This window comes from Dermochelys coriacea, chromosome 7 (assembly GCF_009764565.3).
Source record: "Dermochelys coriacea isolate rDerCor1 chromosome 7, rDerCor1.pri.v4, whole genome shotgun sequence".
Taxonomy (NCBI): Eukaryota; Metazoa; Chordata; order Testudines; family Dermochelyidae; genus Dermochelys; species Dermochelys coriacea.
Window position 1 is genome coordinate 80163008 of NC_050074.1, and position 23540 is coordinate 80186547.

The 23540-nt window shown below is 42.0% G+C and overlaps 1 long non-coding RNA gene across 1 annotated transcript in view; it reads left to right on the plus strand.

Moving 5' to 3' along the window:
* The first annotated feature begins 327 nt into the window (after positions 1-327).
* The window catches only part of LOC122460901, a 56293-nt gene continuing 33080 nt past the window's right edge, over positions 328-23540 (plus strand). The window contains exon 1 of the long non-coding RNA XR_006282512.1: positions 328-541. This is a non-coding gene — a long non-coding RNA (uncharacterized LOC122460901). The remainder of the gene's footprint in view (positions 542-23540) is intronic.

Below are 23540 nucleotides of genomic sequence, written 5' to 3' on the forward strand. Positions count from 1 at the left end.
AGAGAAATATTCAAATCTGCCCATCAGTGCTGCCAACTCATATGATTTTTCTCACAAGTCTTCCAGTATCTGGTGTTTTATTAAAGTGCCATCTCCCAGATTCATGAGATTATAAGAATCTCAGCCTTCATTTTTTTTAATATTCTGTGCCTTTTGGTTATGAAGAAAAGCTTGATGATATGAACTGAGTGCACTCTAAAGGCTATAAAATGAGAAGATAAAAATAAAAAACAACCAATTTATCTTTTTTTAAAAAAACTCTCATGATTTTTTGGCCTGTAACTGGTGAGGTTTATGTAATGCTTGGGGTTGGTAACACTGCAATCATTGAGGAACAGCCCTACAGCTGTGGCTTGTGAGGTGGTAGGAAATACAGAGCAGGCAGTCCTAGGAAGAATGACTTCTAGTGGGGAATGCACAACTACTCTGTCCTGCTGGGAGAGAACTTAGTTCAAGAAGTCTTGGAAACGAGGACCACACTGAAACATTGGGGAATTGCTGTAAAACCAGGCTTCTGCTGAGGTTGAAAACTATTGAAAATGTGAGACTGCTTAGGCGGAATGGGCTTTGTTTAGTGCTGGAAACAAAGAGTAAGCTCTGCCTGTAACCAAATAAAGAGGGAGACTCTGAGAGCAAGGGACTTGTGTTTAGAAACCCTCCTTTGAGAATGAGGAATTCTGATAGGTTCCTACTTAAGGGACTGACTTTAATTACTCTGAAATGGAGGGATAGATGTGGGAATGTCACTGTGTAATGAGGAAGCTGCCAAAAGTATGGATGGTCTTATGCTTAGTGATCAGAATGAACCATAGATGGGAGGGAGCAAAAAGGCTGAGTTTCTTTGTCAAAATATCAAAACTTCAAAATTGTAAACATTTTTTTTAATTTTTCACTAAACATGTTTACCACTTTCAACCAGCTCTACTTACAAATAAAACTGTATGTATCTATCAGTGTTTGTAGCGATGCTTCTGCCATATTAATTTAGGCTCAATGCTAGGTTGGATTGATTGGCCCATAGAGCTATAGGGTAAGGGGAAGTATGGGTTATCAGTCATGCACGAGATTGCACCACATCATATCCATTTCCACAGCAAAAATTCACCAAATTCGGTTCCTCCATCTCTGCAAATTGCTCTGTATATTATAGACTGGTCACAATATACTAGCCTGGAGAGTTTGCACCTGCCAATTCAGCTAGGCTGTTACTGTTTTTGATTTTGTCATTTAATTTGCATGCTTTACCCTGGTCTCAGTTAAGCACACATCATTTTTGAAGTAAGGTTTATACAAAGTGAAGTTTTTGCAGCTGCTGTTCTTTACAAGAAGATGATTTCTGATATTTGTTGTTTGATCTAACGTCATTTATGGTAGGTCACCTCACATTAAGTTAATAAGGTTTGTTATGTCATATCATTTTGACTTGTAGTAGGATGTAATGCTACACAACAGAATGATTCCAACATGATGTGTGAAAAGAAAAGGAGTACTTTGTGTGGCACTTTTGAGACTAACAAATTTATTTGAGCATAAGCTTTCGTGAGCTACAGCTCACTTCATCCGATGAAGTGAGCTGTAGCTCACGAAAGCTTATGCTCTAATAAATTTGTTAGTCTCTAAGGTGCCACAAGTACTCCTTCTCTTTTTGTGAATACAGACTAACACGGCTGCTACTCTGAAACCTAACATGATGTGTGCTAGACTTTTTCTAGGAGAAAGGACTGAACCAGTAATAAATATTGCTTGTTCTGTTCCTGCTTCTTGATTAAGTCAGAGCAGTTGGGATAAATTAGGTAGGAAACCCCAGCAATTATAATGATTACTGAAAATAATTGTGCAACCTGAGTTTTTGTCCTCCTACTTTAATTCTTATTAATATCACTCTCAAGCTTTCTTTCTATTAACTAATTTCTGTCGTCAACTTCACTCTTTGAGTCATGTGGAGTTAAGGCTTAATTGCCTCTGCTTATACTTTATTACATTTATTGTCAAAAATTAAAATAAAGAAACCCTATAGAAAGAACACATACTGTAATTACTAGGACTGTCAATTAATCACAGTTACTCAGGTGATTAACTCAAATTGATTTTTTTTATCACAATTAATCAGTTTTAATCATACTATTAAACAATAAAATATCAAATGAAATTTAATATTTTTTTTCATTTTAAAATATATTGATTTGTTATAACAACTACAAAGTGTACAGTGCTCACTTTATTATTTTTATTACAAATATTTGCATGGTAAAAATGATAAAAGAAATAGTATTTTTCAGTTCACCTCATACAAGTACTGTAGCACAATCTCTTTATCATGAAAGTGCTACTTACAAATGTAGATTTTTTTTTTGTTACATAACTCCACTCAAAAAACAAAACAAAAATCTAAAAAACTTTAGAGCCTGCAAGTCCATGCAGTTCTACTTTTTGTTCAGCCAATCATTAAGACAAACAAGTTTGTTTACATTACTGGAGATAATGCTGCCCACTTCTTATTTACAATGTCATGTGAAAGAGAACAGGCATGCGGGTGGCACTTTTATAGTTGGCATTGCAAGGTATTTGAATGCCAGATATGCGAAACATTCATATGCTCCTTCCTGCTTTGGCCACCATTCCGGAGGACATGCTTCCATGCTGCTGATGCTTGTGTTTAAAAAAAAAAAAAAGTTAATTAAATTTGTGACTGAACTCCTTGGGGGAGAATTGTGTGTTTCCTGCTGTGTGTTTTACCAGCATTCCACCGTGTATTTCATGTTATAGCAGTCTTAGATAATGACCCAGTATGTTGTTTATTTTAAGAACACTTTCACTGCAGATTTCACAAAACACAAAGAAGGTACTAATGTGAGATTTCTAAATATAGCTACAGCACTCAACCTAAGATTTAAGAATCTGAAGTGCCTTCCAAAATCTGAGAGGGACAAGGTGTGGAGCATGCTTTCAGAAGTCTTAAAAGAACAACACTCACATGCAGAAACTACAGAACCCGAACCACCAAAAAAAGAAAAATCAACCTTCTGCTTGTGGCATCTGACTCAGATGATGAAAATGAACATGAGTAAGTCTGCACTGCTTTGGATCATTATTGAGCAGAACCCACCATCAACATGGACGCATGTCCTCTGGAATGGTGGTTGAAGCATGAAGGGACATACAAATCTTTAGTGCATCTGCACATAAATATCTTGCAATGCCGGCTACAACAGTGCCATGCAAACACCTGTTCTCACTTTCAGGTGACATTGGAAAGAAGAAGCGGGCAGCATTGTCTCCTGCACATGTAAACAAACTTGTTTGTCAGTGATTGGCTGAACAAGAAGTAGGACTTACGTGGACATGTAGGCTTTAAAGTTTGACATTGTTTTGTTTTTGAATGCAGTTATTTTTTGTGCATAATTCTATATTTGTAAATTCAATTTTCATGATAAAGAGATTGCACTACAATACTTGTATTAAGTGCAAGAGTAGTGCCAGATGGTATTTCCTGAGGTACAGTGCTGGGTTCTAGGGGGATTTGGCTCTGGTACCTTTCTCTGTGTGTTTCATTAGTGGCTGTGGGAGCATTCATGCTATCTAGCTGGGTTCAGGGGCTCCACATGCTGTTGTGCTGAGTGATCACAGCTCCTGGAGGGGTTTGCTGCTGGTCACTAGCAAAGCATTGTGAGAGACAGCCCAGGCTGGAGAGAATTCAGGGGGCACAGTGGTTCCATAGTGCCAGGCTGCACCCTGGGGATCCTGTCACACTCACAATTCACTATAATTTACAGCATGGCCATATAGGGATAGGAGAGTACAATGAATGCAAATTAATCTGATATTTTGCTAACTCTTTGGTGCTACAAATGTGATTCTCTGGCAGGCAGCATTTTTGAGTAAGAAGCCTCACTTTGGAGGCAGGATCTATGATACTCAATGGTTTTGAATAGCCCAGAAGGCTATGAATAATATTTACTGAATCCTTAATTAAGAACTAGTGGTGTACAGGCACTAGTTATGACATCTCTCTCAAACAATGTATAGAAATTACCATAGTTTAACTATCATCTGTGCTGTAGTTTCATGAACTCTTTAGTGGAAAATTAACCCAGGACAGAAATGTTTTCAAGTATGAAATATGGTCCATAACTCACCACAGTATGTCAAGGTATTTATAAACTGTATTTACCTGGTTTCACCTTATGTATCTTGGAATTGTTGAAGGGTTTTTATGTGTGTATGTGTGTGTGTGTGTGTGTGTACGCACACATGTGCTAGTACACATAGTGGACAAAATTCAGCTGTTTCGTTAGTGTAAATTAAGTAACTCAAATGAAGCTGGACTTTGAACTTGCACCAAAGTAACTGAGATCAGAATTTGGCACAATGGGCATATATACAAAGACAGGCATGTGTTAATGACGTGCATAAAGCTACAGCTACAAATCAGATAGCATGTGTGTGTGGCACAAAGAATAGTTGAATTAAAAATTGTAATTGCAGAATGGCATAGTCCATTATGTTGGATACATTTCCTTCTGAGGAAAAAAATCACATATGGAAAAAGATTGGTACAAAACTCTGCATATGGCAAATGATGCAGAATTCCAGGCTCTCTTCCACCCAACATTCTGCTTGTTTCATGAACTGCTCTGAGCTGGGAATAAGTAACTTGCAGAGATGGAAGATGTGTGTGCGGAAGATGCACGTAAGGTGACATCTTGGCCCCATTGAAATCAACAGCAAAACTCCCATTGATCTTCAGTAAGATCAGGACCCCTAGTTTTTACCTGGCACACTTAGGGTGCCTACATCTCCAGCCCCTGCTTTCCAGCTCTATGAGTAAAGTAGAATTCAATGTGAGTAAGTATGCCAGCATCTGGCCCTGTATCAGTACAAAGCATTAGCACACACAAAGATTTGTTCTGTCCTTGTTTAAGGGGGAGATAAAGCTGTCCTACCTTTATGCCTATTTCCTTTCATACCTCAGTCTGTCAGGGAATCTCTTTTCACAGGCTTTGCATATATCTGGCCAATCAAATGTTGATCTTTTTCTGTGTGCCTATATAGACAATTTTAGACTGATCACTTTTTTTAAAAAAAGTCTTCAAAGAAAATATTCAGCTAAATTCAATCATATCTTTTCCCCTGTAAGAAAATAAGGTGTCTAAAGGCTCTTGTCCCATTATTATTAGCTCCTTTGGAACAACCCTTTTTTTTCTCCTTGTCTGTCTTCTGTAATCTGTTACAGTGAGTCATTTTTATTCTCACTGTTTAACAGAATAATAATTTAGAAGGGCTAAAGAGAAAGGTCAGTAGCAGAGGCAGATAGACCATGATTCTCATGTTTCACATTAGTCCTTTGTATGCTAGACCACTTTCCCATGGAGATGGGTGAGGGAAGTCATTCATCACTGAATATTTTTGGTCTATTGGTATTATTCATATGTATGCTAAACAATAATGGGCCTGATCATCCCTTCCCATAAAAGGGGCTCTGCGTAGAGGAAAACTGGCTTGTTGACTTTCCCCAAATTGTCTTTGGAATGTGATGGTGGGGAGGATTGCTGTAAAGTGAAATAAAATTGGTGTTTTGATCCTAAATCCTGTTACTTTCAGAAGCCCAGATCTGTCCATGGGGGAGATCTGAGTTTGTGGTTCCCTACACACTCCAATCCTTAGGAAGTTCAGTTCTACTGGAAACATACTGCTACAGCTTCCCTATAAGAAACCACCTTTGTGACCCATCTGCAAGGGCAATGGTTCTAGGTCATGGAGTGGAAAAGCTAAAAAATTGAGGAAGTGTCAGGCTGCATTTAATTTTTTTCAAGTGTTCCCTGTGGATTGGTGAAACAAGTATTCCTGCTCCAGGCCACTCCTGTCACAGGGTGAAGTGACCCTTTAAGGCAGTTGCCATTCTGCCTAACCTGTGCCCAGTTTAATCATCTCCCTAGGAGGAGGAAATGAGTATGGAAGGATCATGTGACAGGAGAATGTAAGAAAGACACAAACCTGCTTAGAAATATAAGGGTAGCTGGTGCTCATCGAGGGAGAGTAGACTTGTGAGGGGGCATTCTACCGAAGAGTTGAAGGATCACAGCCAAGAAAAGACTGGTGCGGAAGCCAGGCTGAGTACTGCAGGAGCGGTCCTGTGAAGAAGAAAAACAGCACAGTTTGTGTTACAGGAGAAGGTAGCCCAATTGTTTAGGGGTTTCAGGCAGGGGATCCACAATAAAGGGTAGTTGTTTGTTCCCCTATGCTACTATCTTGTCACTTGGAGAGTGAGAAGTTGAAGCCAAAAGCAAGGCTGAAGATTGTTGGAACAGGACGGATCCTTGGAAGGAAGTGCTGTGCCCAGCAAAAGTGTGTAGTAGGAAATTGATTTTAATGTTTTACTTTGGACTATGGTGTAAGTCTGGAAGGATTAGATTTTTGTGCCTTAACCAGATGACTATGTCCAACTTAAGTGACCTAGCCAGGCTGGGAGCTGGTAGATGTCTGCTCAGAGGGCATAAGGTGGCAGTGGACAGGCTTGAAGCACACCGAGTAAGTCTCTACAACAAGGGATCAGTCTGCAGAAAAAAGAAATCAAAATAGTATCTAAATTAAGAGGTCTGTGGTTCTCTAGGCCCTTGGTGAAGTGCAAATTCATAATATTTTAACAGTGTAATGGGGGCTAGGAAGGCCAGGAAATCTAGTGATTGGCACACCTGACTTCTAGCCTCTTGCTTCCCGGGTTGAGATGCCTCAGTCTTTAAGGCATTTGGGGTAGGAGAACCCTGGCCCTCTCACTCCAGCCGGAGTCTGCTGGGTCTCGGTGCAGAGCCCTGTGTGTGTCAACCCCTGTATAGGGGACCTCCCAGCGGGAAGTCTATGTCCACTGTCATGGGCTACTTCCTACTGCTGTCCCTTCAGTTTGGGGCATGGACCCTATAGTCAAAGTCACTGTGTTGGCTTGTCTTTAGTAGTGCCCCCTCTTGGACATTGGGTGGCATCCTGCTGCAGTCCTAATTCCTCTGGGTGGGACCAGAACCCCACAAAGTCTCAGTGCTTCAGTCAACCAGTTATCTCTTAGGTCAGGTGCTCCTACGTTTCTTCCACAGTCTCCTTTAGCCAGGGAGATGGTACTTATTTCCTGGTGGCTGCCTTGGCTGGCAGGCTAGTGATCCTTCCCCTCAGGTAGGGGAGGCAGTTAGTGTCTGCCTCTTTGCCAGTCTGCTTCGATCTCCTTTTCTTCCCCCTCCTGGCCTGGCATTGGTTGCAGATATAACAGGGCAGAGGTAGTTTGGCCCAAAGGCTCTCCTTAACCCCTTCTGTGCCGGGGTGCAGGTTTCTGCTTCATAACAAACATATCTCTCTGTACATATCTCAGTAGACATACCATCCTAAAGAATGTTTTAGGATAATGCAAAAATTTGCAGAAATATTATTCAAAAGTCAGGTTTTTAGTGTATTTTCTAAAAAGAACCATATTAGCTTTACTGCTATTGAATGAATAGTACCTCTTCTAATTGAAATTGTTGGTCTGGGTAATATAACCAGCTGAGGCAAGACACAAGGTCAAACACCCATACCTTTGCAAAAATTTCTGTCCCACTAGACTTTAAATGAATGGAAGTAGTCCAGAACCTGTATTGTATATCATTCCATCAGCAACTCCACAATGCTAGGTAAATATTAAGTCAGAGGAAAAGTAAGTCTGTTGAATTGCCAATACTTCCTGCAGCAGTGGGTTTTTCCTAGGATGTATCCCATCTGAGCATAGGACCCTGTTCAACCCTACTTGGCTTATAGGACCAAACAACTTTAGAAGCTTTCAGGGATTCAACACAAGGGCTACTGTCTGTTCTGCAGGGATGATGACCCTACCCCCTACTGGGCTTTGACCCTGGAAATCCTGTTGGCTTGTCTAAATATTTTTTTCTGCATAGAAGGACAAACAAAACTAAAAGTCTCCAGTTATATGTGGTATACATATGCTCATTTCATTATTGCTGAGGTTTTTTGCTTTCTTTTCTGAGTTTGAACTCCTACTAATATATTTGTTACAATTTTGCAAGGTTTTCCAATGAATGATAAACTTCCTGGGGCCTGATCCTGTGAAATACATCTTCAGCTCCCATTAAAGTAAGTAGGGGCTGAGGGTACTTGGTACCTTACACGATCAAGCCCTTGTAGACGTTTTCACATTTCAAGTCAAATTCGCAAAAATTGTCAAGAAATTGTTCAAGAAAATTCTGTAAAATTTTGCAGGTTTCCACTCAAGAACATGGTCACTTTTTAGTGAAAGATCTTTTCTTATTAATATCATCCTGTTTTTAAGCAAACACATCAGGTTTTGAAGTGAGCATTCAATATTTGCTAGATCTGTGTTTGTACTGAAATACATGGAAATTTTTTTTTTGCATATTTCAACATGAAACCCTGAAAATGAAATTTCTTGACCTTTCAGGAGCAAAACTGAGACACGCTTTCATAATCCTTTGCAAAAACATCTGCTATCTCTGTTATACAATATATTATTTGGCTACTATTCATTCCGTTGGACTAGTGAGTAAGGATCTTGCAGAAGTGAACAAGTGTGGATTATTCTCAGTCCTTGTAAGAACTTACTGGAGCTGCGTCTCCACTCTGTCCTGCTAGTTTTATACTGCTGTAATTCCAATTGAATTACAGCTACATAAAACTGGTGTAAAGGAGTAGAGAATCTTCTCTCTCAAAATAGCTGACTGTATTGTCCTAAGCAGTGTTGTTGTAGCTGTGTCGGTCCCAGATTATTAGAGAAATAAGGTGGGTGAGGTAATATTTTTGTTGGACCCACTTCTGTTGGTGAGAGACAAACTTTTGAGCTACACAGAGCTCTTCCTCAGGTCTGGGAAAGGTACTCAGGGCAATCCTCATTTAAGATGCTGCATCGGCACAGCTGCACTACTGTAGCACTTTAATGAAGATGCTGTAAACGAACAGGAGAAAGCTCTCCCATTGGCTTAATTAATGCAGCTCCCCGAGAGGTGGTAGCTATGTCGGTGGGAGAAGCTCTCCTGCTGACATAGCGCTATCTACATATGGGGTTAGGTTGATATAATTTAGGGATTGTCTTCACTTACTGGGGGATTGATGCATGGCGATCAATCCACCAGGGTTCGATTTAGCAGGTCTTCCACCTATCGCTCTCTCAGACTCTGGTACTCCATTGGAACGAGAAGCATAAAGTAAGTTGAGAGGACCATTTCTCCCATTGACCCAGCATGGTGTAGACACTACAATAAGTTGATCTAAGCTACATCGACTCCAGTTACATTATTCACGTAGCTGGAGTTGCATAATTTAGGTCAACTTAACCCCATAGTGTAGACCTACCCTTAGTCACTCAAGAATGTGGATTTTTCACACCCCTGAGAGATGTAGTTATACGGTGTGACAAAGCTCCGACCTTGTCTCAGTGGCTTTCATGCTTCCTGGCGGATTATGCTAGCCTCAGAGCTCACTGTGACCCTCCACGCAGCCCTTCTCTCTCTAGAGGCAAGGATCATAGCCTACTGAGCCATCTTCATCATAAGCCAGCAAGGGAGGTGAGGAGAAACTATCCTCCCTCACACAGTCTCTGTTGTCTCCCAGTCTTAGTGATTAGTTGGGGAGAGGACGGGGGAGCCTAGGCCCGCCCTCTACTCCGGGCTCCAGCCCAGGGACCCTGATAGTAGCACCTCTTGACAGCTGACTTTTTGGAAACAGGACAAGTACGATTCTCTGGGCCACTTCCCCACAACAGCCCCCACTTCCTCAATATCATGGGAGGTATGTGATCATGGGAGACTTTAACTTCCCAGATATAGACTGGAGGACAAGTGCTAGTAATAATAATAGGGCTCAGATTTTTCTGGATGCGATAGCTGATGGATTCCTTTACCAAGTAGTTTCTGAACCAACAAGAGGGGATGCCATTTTAGATTTGGTTTTCGTGAGTAGTGAGGACCTCATAGAAGAAATGGTTGTAGGGGACAACCTTGGTTCAAGCGATCGTGAGCTAATTCAGTTCAAACTAAATGGAGCAATAAACAAAAATAATCTGTGACTAGGGTTTTTGATTTAAAAAGAGCTAACTTTAAAAAATTAAGGAAATTAGTTAGGGAAATGGATTGTACTGAAGAACTTGTGGATCTAAAGGTGGAGGAGGCCTGGAATTACTTCAAGTCGAAGTTGCAGAAACTATCAGAAGCCTGCATCCCAAGAAAAGGGAAAAAATTCATAGGCAGAAGTTGTAGACCAAGCACCTTAGGGAGGTGATTAAGAAAAAGCAGAAAGCCTACAAGGAGTGGAAGATGGGAGGGATTAGCAAGGAAAGCTACCTTATTGAGGTCAGAACATGTAGAGATAAAGTGAGAAAGGCCAAAAGTCAAGTAGAGTTGGACCTTGCAAAGGGAATTAAAACCAATAGTAAAAGATTCTATAAACATATAAATAAGAGGAAAACAAAGAAGGAAGAAGTGGGACCGTGAAACACTGAGGATGGAGTGGAGGTTAAGGATAATCTAAGCATGGCCCAATATCTAAACAAATATTTTGCCTCAGTCTTTAATGAGGATCTTAGGGATAATGGTAGAATGACAAATGGGAAGGAGGATATGGAGGTAGATATTACCACATCTGAGGTAGAAGCCAAACTTGAACACCTTAATGGGACTAAATCGGGGGGCCCAGACAATCTTTATCCAAGAATATTAAAGGAGCTGGCACATGAAATTGCAAGCCCATTAGCAAAAATTTTTAATGAATCTGTAAACTCAGGGGTTGTACCATGTGACTGGAGAATTGCTAAAATAGTTCCTATTTTTAAGAAAGGGAAAAAATGTGATCCAGGTAACTATAGGCCTGTTAGTTTGACATCTGCAGTATGCAAGGTCTGGGAAAAATTTTTGAAGGAGAAAGTAGTTAAGGACATTGAGGTCAATGGTAATTGGGACAAAATACAACATGGTTTTACAAAAGGTAGACCGTGTCAAATCAACTGGATCGCTGCCTTTGAGATGGTAACAGATTTTTTTAGACAAAGGAAACACAGTGGATCTAATTTACCTTGATTTCAATAAGGCGTTTGATACATTTCCACATGGGGAATTATTAGCTAAATTGGAAAAGATGGGAATCAATATGAAAATTGAAAGGTGGATAAGGAACTGATTAAGGGGAAAACTACAGTGGGTCACACTGAAAGGTGAACTCTCAAGCTGGAAGGAGGTTACTAGTGGAGTTCCTCAGGATCGGTTTTGGGACCAATCTTGTTTAATCTTATTACTGACCTTGGTACAGAAAGCGGGAATGTGCTAATAAAGTTTGCGGATGACATGAAGATGGGAGGTAATGCCAATACAGACAAGGACCGGGATATCATACAGGAAGATCTGGATGACCTTGTAAACTGGAGTAATAGTAATAGGATGAAATTTAATAGTGAGAAGTGTAAGGTTATGCATTTAGGGATTAATAACAAGAATTTTAGTTGTAAACTGGGGATGCATCACTTGGAAGTAACAAAGGAGGAGAAGGACCTCGGAGTATCAGTTGATCACAGGATGACTATGAGCCGCCAATGTGATATGGCCATGTAAAAGGCTAATGCGGTCTTGGGATGCATCAGGCGAGGTATTTTCAGTAGGGATAAGGAGGTGTTAGTACCTTTTATACAAGGCACTGGTGAGACCTCATCTGGAATAATGTGTGCAGTTCTGGTCTCCCATATTTAAGAAAGATGAATTCAGACTGGAACAGGTACAGAGAAGGGATACTAGGATGATCCGAGGAATGGAAAACCTGTCTTACGAAAGGAGACTCAAAGAGCTTGGCTTGTTTAGCCTAACCAAAATAAGGCTGAGGGGAGATATGATTGCTCTCCATAAATATATCAGAGGGATAAAAACCACAGAGGGAGAAGAATTATTTAAGCTCAGTACCAATGTGGACACAAGAACAAATGGATATAAACTGGCCATAAGGAAGTCTAGACTTGAAATTAGACAAAGATTTTTAACCATCAGAGGAGTGACGTTCTGGAACAGCCTTCCAAGGGAAGCAGTGGAGGCAAAAGTCATATCTGGCTTCAAGACTAAGCTTGATAAATTTATGGAAGGGATGATATGATGGGATAGCCTAATTTTGGTAATTAATTGATCTTCAACTATTAGCAGTAGATATGCCCGATGGCCTGTGATGGGATGGGATCTGAGTTGCTACAGAATTCTTTCCTTGGTGTCTGGGTGGTGAGTCTTGCCCACATGGTCAGGGTTTAGCAGATCACCATATTTGGGGTCAGGAAGGAATTTTCCTCCAGGGCAGATTGGCTGAGGCACTGGGGATTTTTTTTTTTGCCTTCCTCTGCAGTGTGGGGCACAGGTCACTTGCTGGAGGATTCTCTGCACCTCAAAGTCTTTAAACCACAATTTGAGGACTTCAGTACTTGAGAGATAGGTTAGAGGTTTGTTACAGGAGTGGGTGGGTGAGATTCTGTGGCCTGCATTGTGCAGGAGGTCAGACTAGACAATCATAATGGTCCCTTCTGACCTTAAAATCTATGATTCTATGATCTATGTCACCTTTACCTCAGGACCTCCTTTCTTGTGCCTGATAAGTTTTTTGTACTGCTCAGTTTCTCCAGCAGTGTGTCTTCTACAGCTCCTGACACAAACCCCCACCTGACTAAGTGGGAGGCTTTTAACTAGTTTTCGCCAGCTGCTAATTGCTTCAGGTGTCCCAATCAACCTGGCTGTCTCCACTGCTATCTGGAAGGATCTTAATTGGCCGCAAGTGTCTTGATTAACCTGGAGCAACTGCTATTTGGTTACCATGGTAACAGGGATTTGTTTAGCCCGGGGCTAACATAGGTGTTTCTCACTACTTTCCTATAGCCATCTGGCCTTGCCCTGTCACAACAGATACAGGTGTGAAGTGTTGACCAGACCTCAGAGTGTCACAGCTAAACACAAGCTCAAATAGATAGAATATGTGGTAACTACTTATGCTAAACTAAAGGACCACTCAAGGTGAAGTGGCCTGTTAAATCCCTTAGAATATGTGCTAACTACTTATGGTAAACTATCTGTTGGAACTTGTGTTTAACTGTGACACTCTGAAGCACCTTTCCAAGATCAAAGGAAGATCTCTGTGTAGCTCAAAAGCTTGTTTCTCTCACCAACAGAAATTGGTCAAATAAAAGATATTACCTCACCTACCTTTCCTCTGTTTTGTCCTAGGGCAAACTGACTTAATTAAGCTAATTATTAACAAGCTTCTATACAGTAGCTGTATTTTTTTAAAATGCACCATTGCCTTGTCATTTTACCAAAATTGGTAACTATATGGGGCGAAGAATAACTCTTTACCATTTTGATTCAACATTTGGCACAATGGGGCCATAGGTATAGTTTGACCTCTATATTTGGAGGTGGCGGGCAGAGGCTCCAGTCAGGCCAACGGGACCTTGCATGCGACAGGGTCGGGGAATTTCATGCCTGCCCACAGGGGCTTCATTTCAGATTTGGGAGTCACCATCCTAGCCACTATGGATGTAGAAGCCCTCTGCACCAACATTCCACACAAAGATGGACTACAAGCCATCAGGAACAGTATCCCCGGTAATGTCACAGCTAACCTGGTGGCTGAAATTTGTGACTTTGTCCTCACCCATAACTATTTCACATTTGGGGACAATGTATACCTTCAAATCAGCGGCACTGCAATGGGTACCCGCATGGCCCCACAGTATACCAACATTTTTATGGCTGACTTAGAACAATGCTTCCTCAGCTCTCGTCTCCTAATGCCCCTACTCTACTTGCACTACACTGATGACATCTTCATCATCTGGACCCATGGAAAAGAAGCCCTTGAGGAATTCCACCATGATTTCAACAATTTCCATCCCACCATCAACCTCAGCCTGGACCAGTCCACACAAGAGATCCACTTCCTGGACACTATGGTGCTAATAAGCAGTGGTCACATAAACACCACCCTATATCGGAAACCTACTGACCGCTATTCCAACCTACATGCCTCTAGCTTTCATCCAGATCATACCACATGATCCATTGTCTACAGCCAAGCTCTACGATATAACCGCATTTGCTCCAACCCCTCAGACAGAGACAAACACCTACAAGATCTCTATCATGCATTCCTACAACTACAATACCCACATGCTGAAGTGAAGAAACAGATTGACAGAGCCAGAAGAGTACCCAGAAGTCACCTACTACAGGACAGGCCCAACAAAGAAAATAACAGAACGCCACTAGCCATCACCTTCAGCCCACAACTAAAACCTCTACAACGCATCATCAAGGATCTACAACCTATTCTGAAGGACGACCCATCCCTCTCACAGATCTTGGGAGACAGGCCAGTCCAAGCTTACAGACAGCCCCCCAGTCTGAAGCAAATACTCACCAGCAACCACACACCACACAACAGAACCACTAACCCAGGAACCTATCCTTGCAACAAAGCCCGTTGCCAACTCTGTCCACATATCTATTCAGGGGATACCATCATAAGGCCTAATCACATCAGCCACACTATCAGAGGCTCGTTCACCTGCGCATCTACCAATGTGATATATGCCATCATGTGCCAGCAATGCCCCTCTGCCATGTACATTGGTCAAACTGGACAGTCTCTATGTAAAAGAATAAATGGACACAAATCAGACATCAAGAATTATAACATTCAAAAACCAGTTGGAGAACACTTCAATCTCTCTGGTCACTCGATTACAGACCTAAGAGTGGCTATCCTTCAACAAAAAAGCTTCAAAAACAGACTCCAAGGAGAGACTGCTGAATTGGAATTAATTTGCAAACTGGATACAATTAACTTAGGCTTGAATAGAGACTGGGAATGGATGAGTCATTACACAAAGTAAAACTATTTCCCCATATTATTTCTCCCCCCCCCCACCCCACCCCTCACTGTTCCTCAGATATTCTTGTTAACTGCTGGAAATAGCCTACCTTGCTTGTCACCATGAAAGGTTTTCCTCCTTCCCCCCCCCCCGCTGCTGGTGATGGCTTATCTTAAGTGATCACTCTCCTTACAGTGTGTATGATAAAACCCATTGTTTCATGTTCTCTGTGCATGTGTATATCAATCTCCCCTCTGTATTTTCCACCATCCGATGAAGTGAGCTGTAGCTCACGAAAGCTTATGCTCAAATAAATTTGTTAGTCTGTAAGGTGCCACAAGTACTCCTTTTCTTTTAACCGAGTAACCTATCCTTGCAACAAACCCCATTGCCAACTCTGTCCACATATCTATTCAAGGGACACCATCACAGAACCTAATCACATCAGCCACACCATCAGGGGTCATTCACCTGCACATCTACAAATATGATATATGCCATCATGTGCCAGCAATGCCCCTCTGCCATGTACATTGGCCAAACCGGATAGTCTCTATGCAAAAGAATAAATGGACATAAATCAGAAGTCAAGAATTATAACATTCTAAAACTAGTCAGAGAACACTTCCACCTCGCTGGATATTTAATTACAGACCTAAAAGTGGCATTTCTTCAACAAAAAAACCTTCAAAAATAGACTCCAATGAGAAATTGCAAAACTGGACATCATCAAATTAGGCTTGAATAAAGACTGGGAGTAGATCGGTCATTACACAAACTAAAAACTATTTCCACATGCTAATTTTCCCCCTACTGTTACTCACACCTTCTTGTCAATGATTTGAAATGGGCCATTCTGATTATCACTACAAAAGATTTTTTTTCTCCCGCTGATAATAAACCACCTTAATTGATTTGTCTTGTTAGAGTTGGTTTGACAACCCCCATCTTTTCATGTTCTCTGTGTGTGTGTATGTATGTATGTATGTATGTATGTATAATCTTCCTACTGTACTTTCCACTCCATGCATCTGATGAATTGGGTTTTAGCCCACAAAGGCTTATGCCCAAATGAATTTGTTAGTCTCTGTGGTGCCAGAAGTACTTCTCATTCTTTTAACTTTAACTGTGATTCCAGGGGCTACTTAGACAACTGAAAACTGTAGTGTTTTTGCAGATAATTTAGAAATATCTGACAAGAGCATATTATCTAGTTCCTATATCAAGAAAGAAAATTAAATAAATATTAGAGCCACTCAGCTCTAATACTAACATGTTCTGACATTTTGTGGCAAGTCACTTATGGGACACTACTTAGGTTTAAAATTGCAATGTATATTCTTACTCAGCTATTCTTACTAAAGTCAGAAGGGATTATCGTGATCATCTAGTCTAACCTCCTGCACGTTGCAGGCCACAGAACCTCACCCATTCACTTCTTCTGTAATAGATCCCCTAACCTGTGGCTGAATTACTGAAGTCCTCAAATTATGGTTTCAAGGCTTCAAGTTACAGCGAATTCACCATTTACACTAGTCTAAACTTGCAAGTGGCCCCATGCTGCAGAAGAAGATGGAAAAACCCCCACAGTCTCTGCCAATCTGACCTGGGGGAAAATTCCTTCCTGATACCAAATATGACAATAAGTTAGACCCTGACCATGTGGCAAGACCCACCAGGCAGATACCTGGGAAAGAATTCTCTGTAGTAACTCAGTCTCCAGCTGTTGGGGATTTTTGCTAGAGGCAGTCACCGATGGGCCACACATCATTGTAGGTAGTCCTGTCATACCATCCCCTCCATAAACTTATCAAGCTAAGTCTTACGCCAGTTAGGTTTTTTGCCCCCATTGCTCACCTTGGAAGGCTGCTCCAGAACTTCACTTACTTGTTGAATGCCAGTTTATATGTATTTGTTCTGGGATCCACATTGATACTTAACTTAAATAACTCCTCTTCCTCCCTGGTATTTATACCTCTGATGTATTTCTATAGAGCAATCCTGTTTCCCCCGAGCCTTCTTTTGGTTAGGCTAAACAAGCCAAGCTCTTTGAGCCTCCTCTAATAAGATAGGTTTTCAATTCCTCAGATCATCCTAGTAGCCCTTCGCTGCATCTGTTCCAGTTTGAATTCATCTTTCTTAAACATAGGAGACCAGAATTATACACAATATTCCAGATGAGGTCTCATCGTACTAACACTTTTCTGTCTCTATTGGAAATACCTTGCCTGATACATTGTAGGACTGCATTAGTCTTTTTCACAGTCACGTCAGATCGGTGGCTCATATTTATCCTGTGTTCAACCAATACACCCAGCTCTTTTTCCTCCACCGTCACTTCCAACTGATAAGTCCCCAGTTTATAGGAAGAATTCTTGTTGTTAGTCCTTAAATGCTTGACTTTGCAGTATTAAATATCATCCCAGTTCTCTTACTCCAGTTTACAAGGTAATCCAGATCTTTTTATATGGTATTCCAGTCCTCCTCAGTATTGGCGATACCTCCCAACTTTGTCTCATCTGCAAATTTTATTAGCACACTCCCCAATTTTTTCGCCAAGGTCAGTAATAAAAAAGTTATATAAGGTTGATCAGAAGACTGATCCCTGAGGAACTCCACTAGTAACGTCCCTGTAGCCTGACAGTTCACTTTTCAGTATGACCTGTTATAGTCTTCTCTTTAACCAGTTCCTTATCCACCTTTCAGTTCTCATATTAATCCCACTCCTCTGCAATTTAACTAATAATTTCTCATGTGGAACTAAGTATCAGAGAGGTAGCCCTGTTAGTCTGTATCCACAAAAACAATGAGGAGTCTGAGGAGGCACCTTAAAGACACTAATATTTATTTGGGCATAAGCTTTTGTGGGTGAAAAACCCCACTTCTTCAGATGCATGGAGAGAAAATTAGATACAGGCATAAATATATACACTGGCACGTGAAGAGAAGGGAATTGCCTTACAAATGGAGAACCAGTGTTGACGAGGCCAATTCAGTTAGGGTGGATGTGGTCCACTCCCAATAATTGATGAGGAGGTGTCAATGCCAAGAGAGGGAAAATTGCTTTTGTAGTGAGCCAGCCACGCCTAGTCCGTATTCAAGCCCAAATTAATGGTGGTAAGTTTGCAAATGAATTGTAGCTCTGCAGTTTCTCTTTGAAGTCTGTTTTTGAAGTTTTTTTTGTTGACGGATGTTACTGAATGTCCAGGGAGATTGAACCAACTGATCAGCATCCTGTACAGCAAACAGGAGAATATCAAGAATGAGTTCTCAAAACTAGAGACTCATATACAAAACCAATCTTCCACACAAATTTCCACATGGATGGACTTTACAAAAATTAGACAAGCCATTTATAACGCACACTTCACTTCTCTACAGAGGAAAAAGGACAGTAAACTATCTAAACTCCCACATGCCACAGGGGGCTACAACAGTGGTACCCTTAATTCACCCAACAATATTGTGAATCTATCCAACCACACACTTAGCCTGGCAGAAGAGTCTGTCCTATCTTGCGGACTCTCTTTCTGCCTCACCACCCCCAAACACATGATACAGTTCTGCAGTGATCTGAAAGCCTACTTTCACCTCTCTGACTCAAGGAATATTTTCAACACACCACTGAACAGTGCACTGACCCACAGGAACCCTCCTACAAACACTACAAGAAGAAGAATTCTGTGTGGACTCCTCCTGACGGTCAAAATGACAGACTGGACTTCTACATAGAGTGCTTCCGCAAATGTGCACAGGCTGAAATTGTGAACAAACAGCATCACTTGCACCATAACCTCAGCCATACAGAACGCAATGCCATCCACACCCTCAGAAACAACTCTGACATTATAATCAAAGGGGCAGACAAAGGAGGTTCTGTAGTCATCATGATCACGTCAGTTTATGAACAGGAGGCTGCCAGGCAACTCTGCAACACCACATTCTACAGGCCACTATCCTCCAATCCCACTGAGGAGTACCAAAAGAAACTACACCGTCTGCTCAAACTCCCCATTACAGCACAGGAACAAATCTACACAGACACACCCCTAGAGCCTGGACCAGGGTTATTCTATCTGCTACCCAAGATCCATAAACCTGGAAACCCTGGACCCATCATCTCAGGCATTGGCACTCTTACATCAGGATTATCTGGCTAGTTGGACTCTCTCCTCAGACCCCATGCAACCAGCATTCCTAGCTATCTTCAAGATACCACCGACTTCCTGAGGAAACTACAATGCATTGGTGATCTTCAGAACACCATCCTGGCCACCATGGTTGTAGAAGCTCTTTACACCAATATTCCACACGAGGATGGGCTATAAGCTGTCAGGAACAGTATCCCTGATCAGGCCACAGCACACATGGTGGCTGAGCTTTGTGATTTTTGTCCTTACCCACAACCATTTCAAATTTGGGAACAACTTCTACCTTCAAGTGGTACTGCTCTGGGTACCCACATGGCCCCACATTTTCATGGCTGACTTAGAACAATGCTTTCTCAGCTTTCGCCCCTAGTACTCCGCCTCTACTTGTGCTACATTGATGACATTTTCATCATATGGACCCACAGGAAGAAGGCCCTTGAAGAATTCCACCTGGATTTCAACAATTTCCACCCCACCATCAACCTCAGCCTGGACCAGTCCACACAAGAGATCCACTTCCTGGACACTACAGTGCAAATAAGTGATGGTCACATAAACACCACCTATACCAGAAACCTACTGACTGCTTTACTTACCTACATGCCTCCGGCTTCCATCAGGGACAGATCACACAATCCATTGTCTACAGCCATGCCCTAAGATACAACCGCATTTGCTCCAATCCCTCAGACAAAGACAAACACCTACAAGATCCAGAGTACAAAGAAAAGAACAGAACGCCACTAGCCATCACCTTCAGCCCCCAACTAAAACCTCTCCAACGCATCATCAAGGATCTACAACCTATCCTGAAGGACGAGCCATCGCTCTCTCAGATCTTGGGAGACATACCAGTCCTTGCTTACAGACAGCCCCCCAATCTGAAGCAAATACTCACCAGCAAGCACACACCACACAACAGAACCACTAACCCAGGAACCTATCCTTGCAACAAAGCCCGTTGCCAACTCTGTCCACATATCTATTCAGGGGATACCATCATAGGGCCTAATCACATCAGCCACACTATCAGAGGCTCGTTTACCTGCGCATCTACCAATGTGATATATGCCATCATGTGCCAGCAATGCCCCTCTGCCATGTACATTGGCCAAACTGGACAGTCTCTACGTAAAAGAATGAATGGACACAAATCAGACGTCAAGAATTATAACATTCAAAAACCAGTTGGAGAACACTTCAATCTCTCTGGTCACTCGATCACAGACCTAAGAGTGGCTATACTTCAACAAAAAAGCTTCAAAAACAGACTCCAACGAGAGACTGCTGAATTGGAATTAATTTGCAAACTGGATACAATTAACTTAGGCTTGAATAGAGACTGGGAATGGATGAGTCATTACACAAAGTAAAACTATTTCCCCATGGTATTTCTCCCTCCCACCCCACCCCCCACTGTTCCTCTGATATTCTTGTTAACTGCTGGAATTAGCCTACCTGCTTGTCACCATGAAAGGTTTTCCTCCTTTCCCCCCCCTGCTGTTGGTGATGGCTTATCTTAAGTGATCACTCTCCTTACAGTGTGTATGATAAACCCATTGTTTCATGTTCTCTGTGTGTGTGTATATAAATCTCTCCTCTGTTTTTTCCACCAAATGCATCCGATGAAGTGAGCTGTAGCTCACGAAAGCTTATGCTCTAATAAATTTGTTAGTCTCTAAGGTGCCACAAGTACTCCTTTTCTACCTACAAGATCTTTATCAAGCATTCTTAAAACTACAATACCACCTGGGGAAGTGAGGAAACAGATTGACAGAGCAAGACAGGTCCCCATAAGTCAGCTACTACAGGACAGGCCCAACAAGGAAAAGAACAGAACACCACTGGCCATCATGTACAGCCCCCAGCTAAAACCTCTCCTGCACATCATCAGTCATCAGTGATCTACAACCTATCATGGAAAATGATCCCTCACTCTCACAGACCTTGGGAGCTAGGCCAGTCCTCACTTACAGACAGCCCCCCAACCTGAAGCAAATACTCACCAACAACTACACACCACACCACAGAAACATTAACCCAGGAACCAATCCCTGTAACAAACCCCATTGCCTACTCTATCCCCATATCTACTCTAGCAACACCATCAGAGGACCCAACCACATCAGCCACAGCATCAGCGTCTCATTCACTTGCATATCTACTAATGTTATATATGCCATCATGTGCCAGAAGTGCCCCTCTGCCATGTACATTGGCCAAACTGGACAGTCTTTATGTAAAATAATGGGCACAATCAGACAGACACAAGGAATAGTAATATTCAAAAGCCAGTAGGAGAACACCTCAGTCTCCCTGGACATTCAAAAACAGATTTAAAAGTAGCCATCCTTCAACAAAAAAACTTGAAAACGGACTTCAAAGAGAAACTGTAGAGCTACAATTCATTTGCATACTTAACACCATTAATTTGGCTTTGAATAGGGACTGGAAGTGGCTGGCTCACTACAAAAGCAATTTTCCCTTTCTTGGTATTGACATCTCCTCATCAGTTATTGGGAGTAGACCACTTCCACCGTAACTGAATTGGCCTTTTCAACACTGGTTCTCGACTTCTCTTCATGTGCCAGTGTATATATTTATGCCTGTATCTATAATTTTCACTCCACGCATCTGAAGAAGTGGGGTTTTTTACCCATGAAAGCTTATGCCCAAATAAATCTATTAGTCTTTAAGGTGCCACCGGACTCCTTGTTGTTCATGTGGAACTGTATCGAATGCCTTACTGACATCCAGGTAGATTAGATCTTTTAGAACTTTGTCTAAAACAGCGGTTCTCAAATTTTAGCGACCCAAGGACCCCCATTCTGATTTAACATTTTTATGAGGACCCCCCTCAGCTGGCTTTCTAATTTTCCCTGGGGGTGCTCAGCCCCAGGCTCCACCTCCACCCTGTCATAAATATAATGGGAAGGGTAACCACCTTTCTGTATACAGAACTATAAAATCCCTCCTGGCCAGAGGCAAAACCCCTTCTTCACCTGTAAAGGGTTAAGAAGCTAAGATAAACTTGCTGGCACCTGACCAAAATGACCAATGAGGAGACAAGATACTTTCAAAGCTGGAGGGGTGGGGAAACAAAGGGTCTGTCTGTCTGTGTGATGCTTTTGCCGGGAATAGATCAGGAATGCTCTTCAGAACTTCTGTTAAGTTAGTAAGTAATCTAGGTAGAAATCTGTTAGATTGCCTTTTGTTAAATGGCTGGTAAAATAGGTTGTGCTGAATGGAATGTATATTCCTGTTTTTGTGTCTTTTTGTAACTTAAGGTTTTGCCTAGAGGGATTCTCTGTGTTTTCAATCTGATTACCCTGTAAGGTATTTACCATCCTGATTTTACAGAGGTGATTCTTTTACTTTTTCTCTAATTAAAATTCTTCTCTTAAGATCCTGATTGCTTTTTCCTTGTTCTTAAGATCCAAGGGTTTGGGTCTCTGTTCACCTATGCAAATTGGTGAGGATTTTGATCAAGCCTTCCCCAGGAAAGGAGGTGTACGGCTTGGGGGGATATTTTGGGGGGAAGACGTCTCCAAATGGGCTCTTTCCCTGTTCTTTGTTTAACATGCATAGGGTTCAAGAACAAGGCAAAGTTTGTACCTTGAGGAAGTTTTTAACCTAAGCTGGTAAGAATAAGCTTAGGGGCTCTTTCGTGCAGGTCCCCACATCTGTACCCTATGCTTCAGAGTGAGGAAGGAACCTTGACACACCCCTTCTCCCCCAAGGCCCCATCTCTCCCTGCCCCCACTCCATCCTTCCTCTTTCCGCCCCTTCCCCAAGCAGGCCAATCCCTGCTCCTTCCCCTCCCTCCCAGTACCTCCTGTATGCTGCTGAAAAGCTGTTCTGTGATATGCAGGGGGTACTGGGAGGAAAGGGGAGGAATTGATCAGTGGGGCCAGCAGTCTGAGACTTGACTCACAGATCCCTCTGGAACTAGACATCACTTGCAGACCAGAACAGTATCCCCGATAATGTCACGGCTAACCTGGTGGCTGAACTTTGTGACTTTGTCCTCACCCATAACTGTTTCACATTTGGGAACAATGTATACCTTCAAATCAGCGGCACTGCGATGGGTATGGCCCCACAGTATGCCAACATTTTTATGGCTGACTTAGAACAACGCTTCCTCAGCTCTCGTCCCCTAATGCCCCTACTCTACTTGCACTACACTGATGACATCTTCATCATCTGGACCCATGGAAAAGAAGCCCTTAAGGAATTCCACCATGATTTAAACAATTTCCATCCCACCATCAACCTCAGCCTGGACCAGTCCATACAAGAGATCCACTTCCTGGATACTATGGTGCTAATAAGCGATGGTCACATAAACACCACTCTATGCCGGAAACCTACTGACCGCTGTTCCTACCTACATGCCTCCAGCTTTCACCCAGATCACACCACACGATCCATTGTCTATAGCCAAGCTCTACGATACAACCACATTTGCTCCAACCCCTTAGACAGAGACAAACACCTACAAGATCTCTATC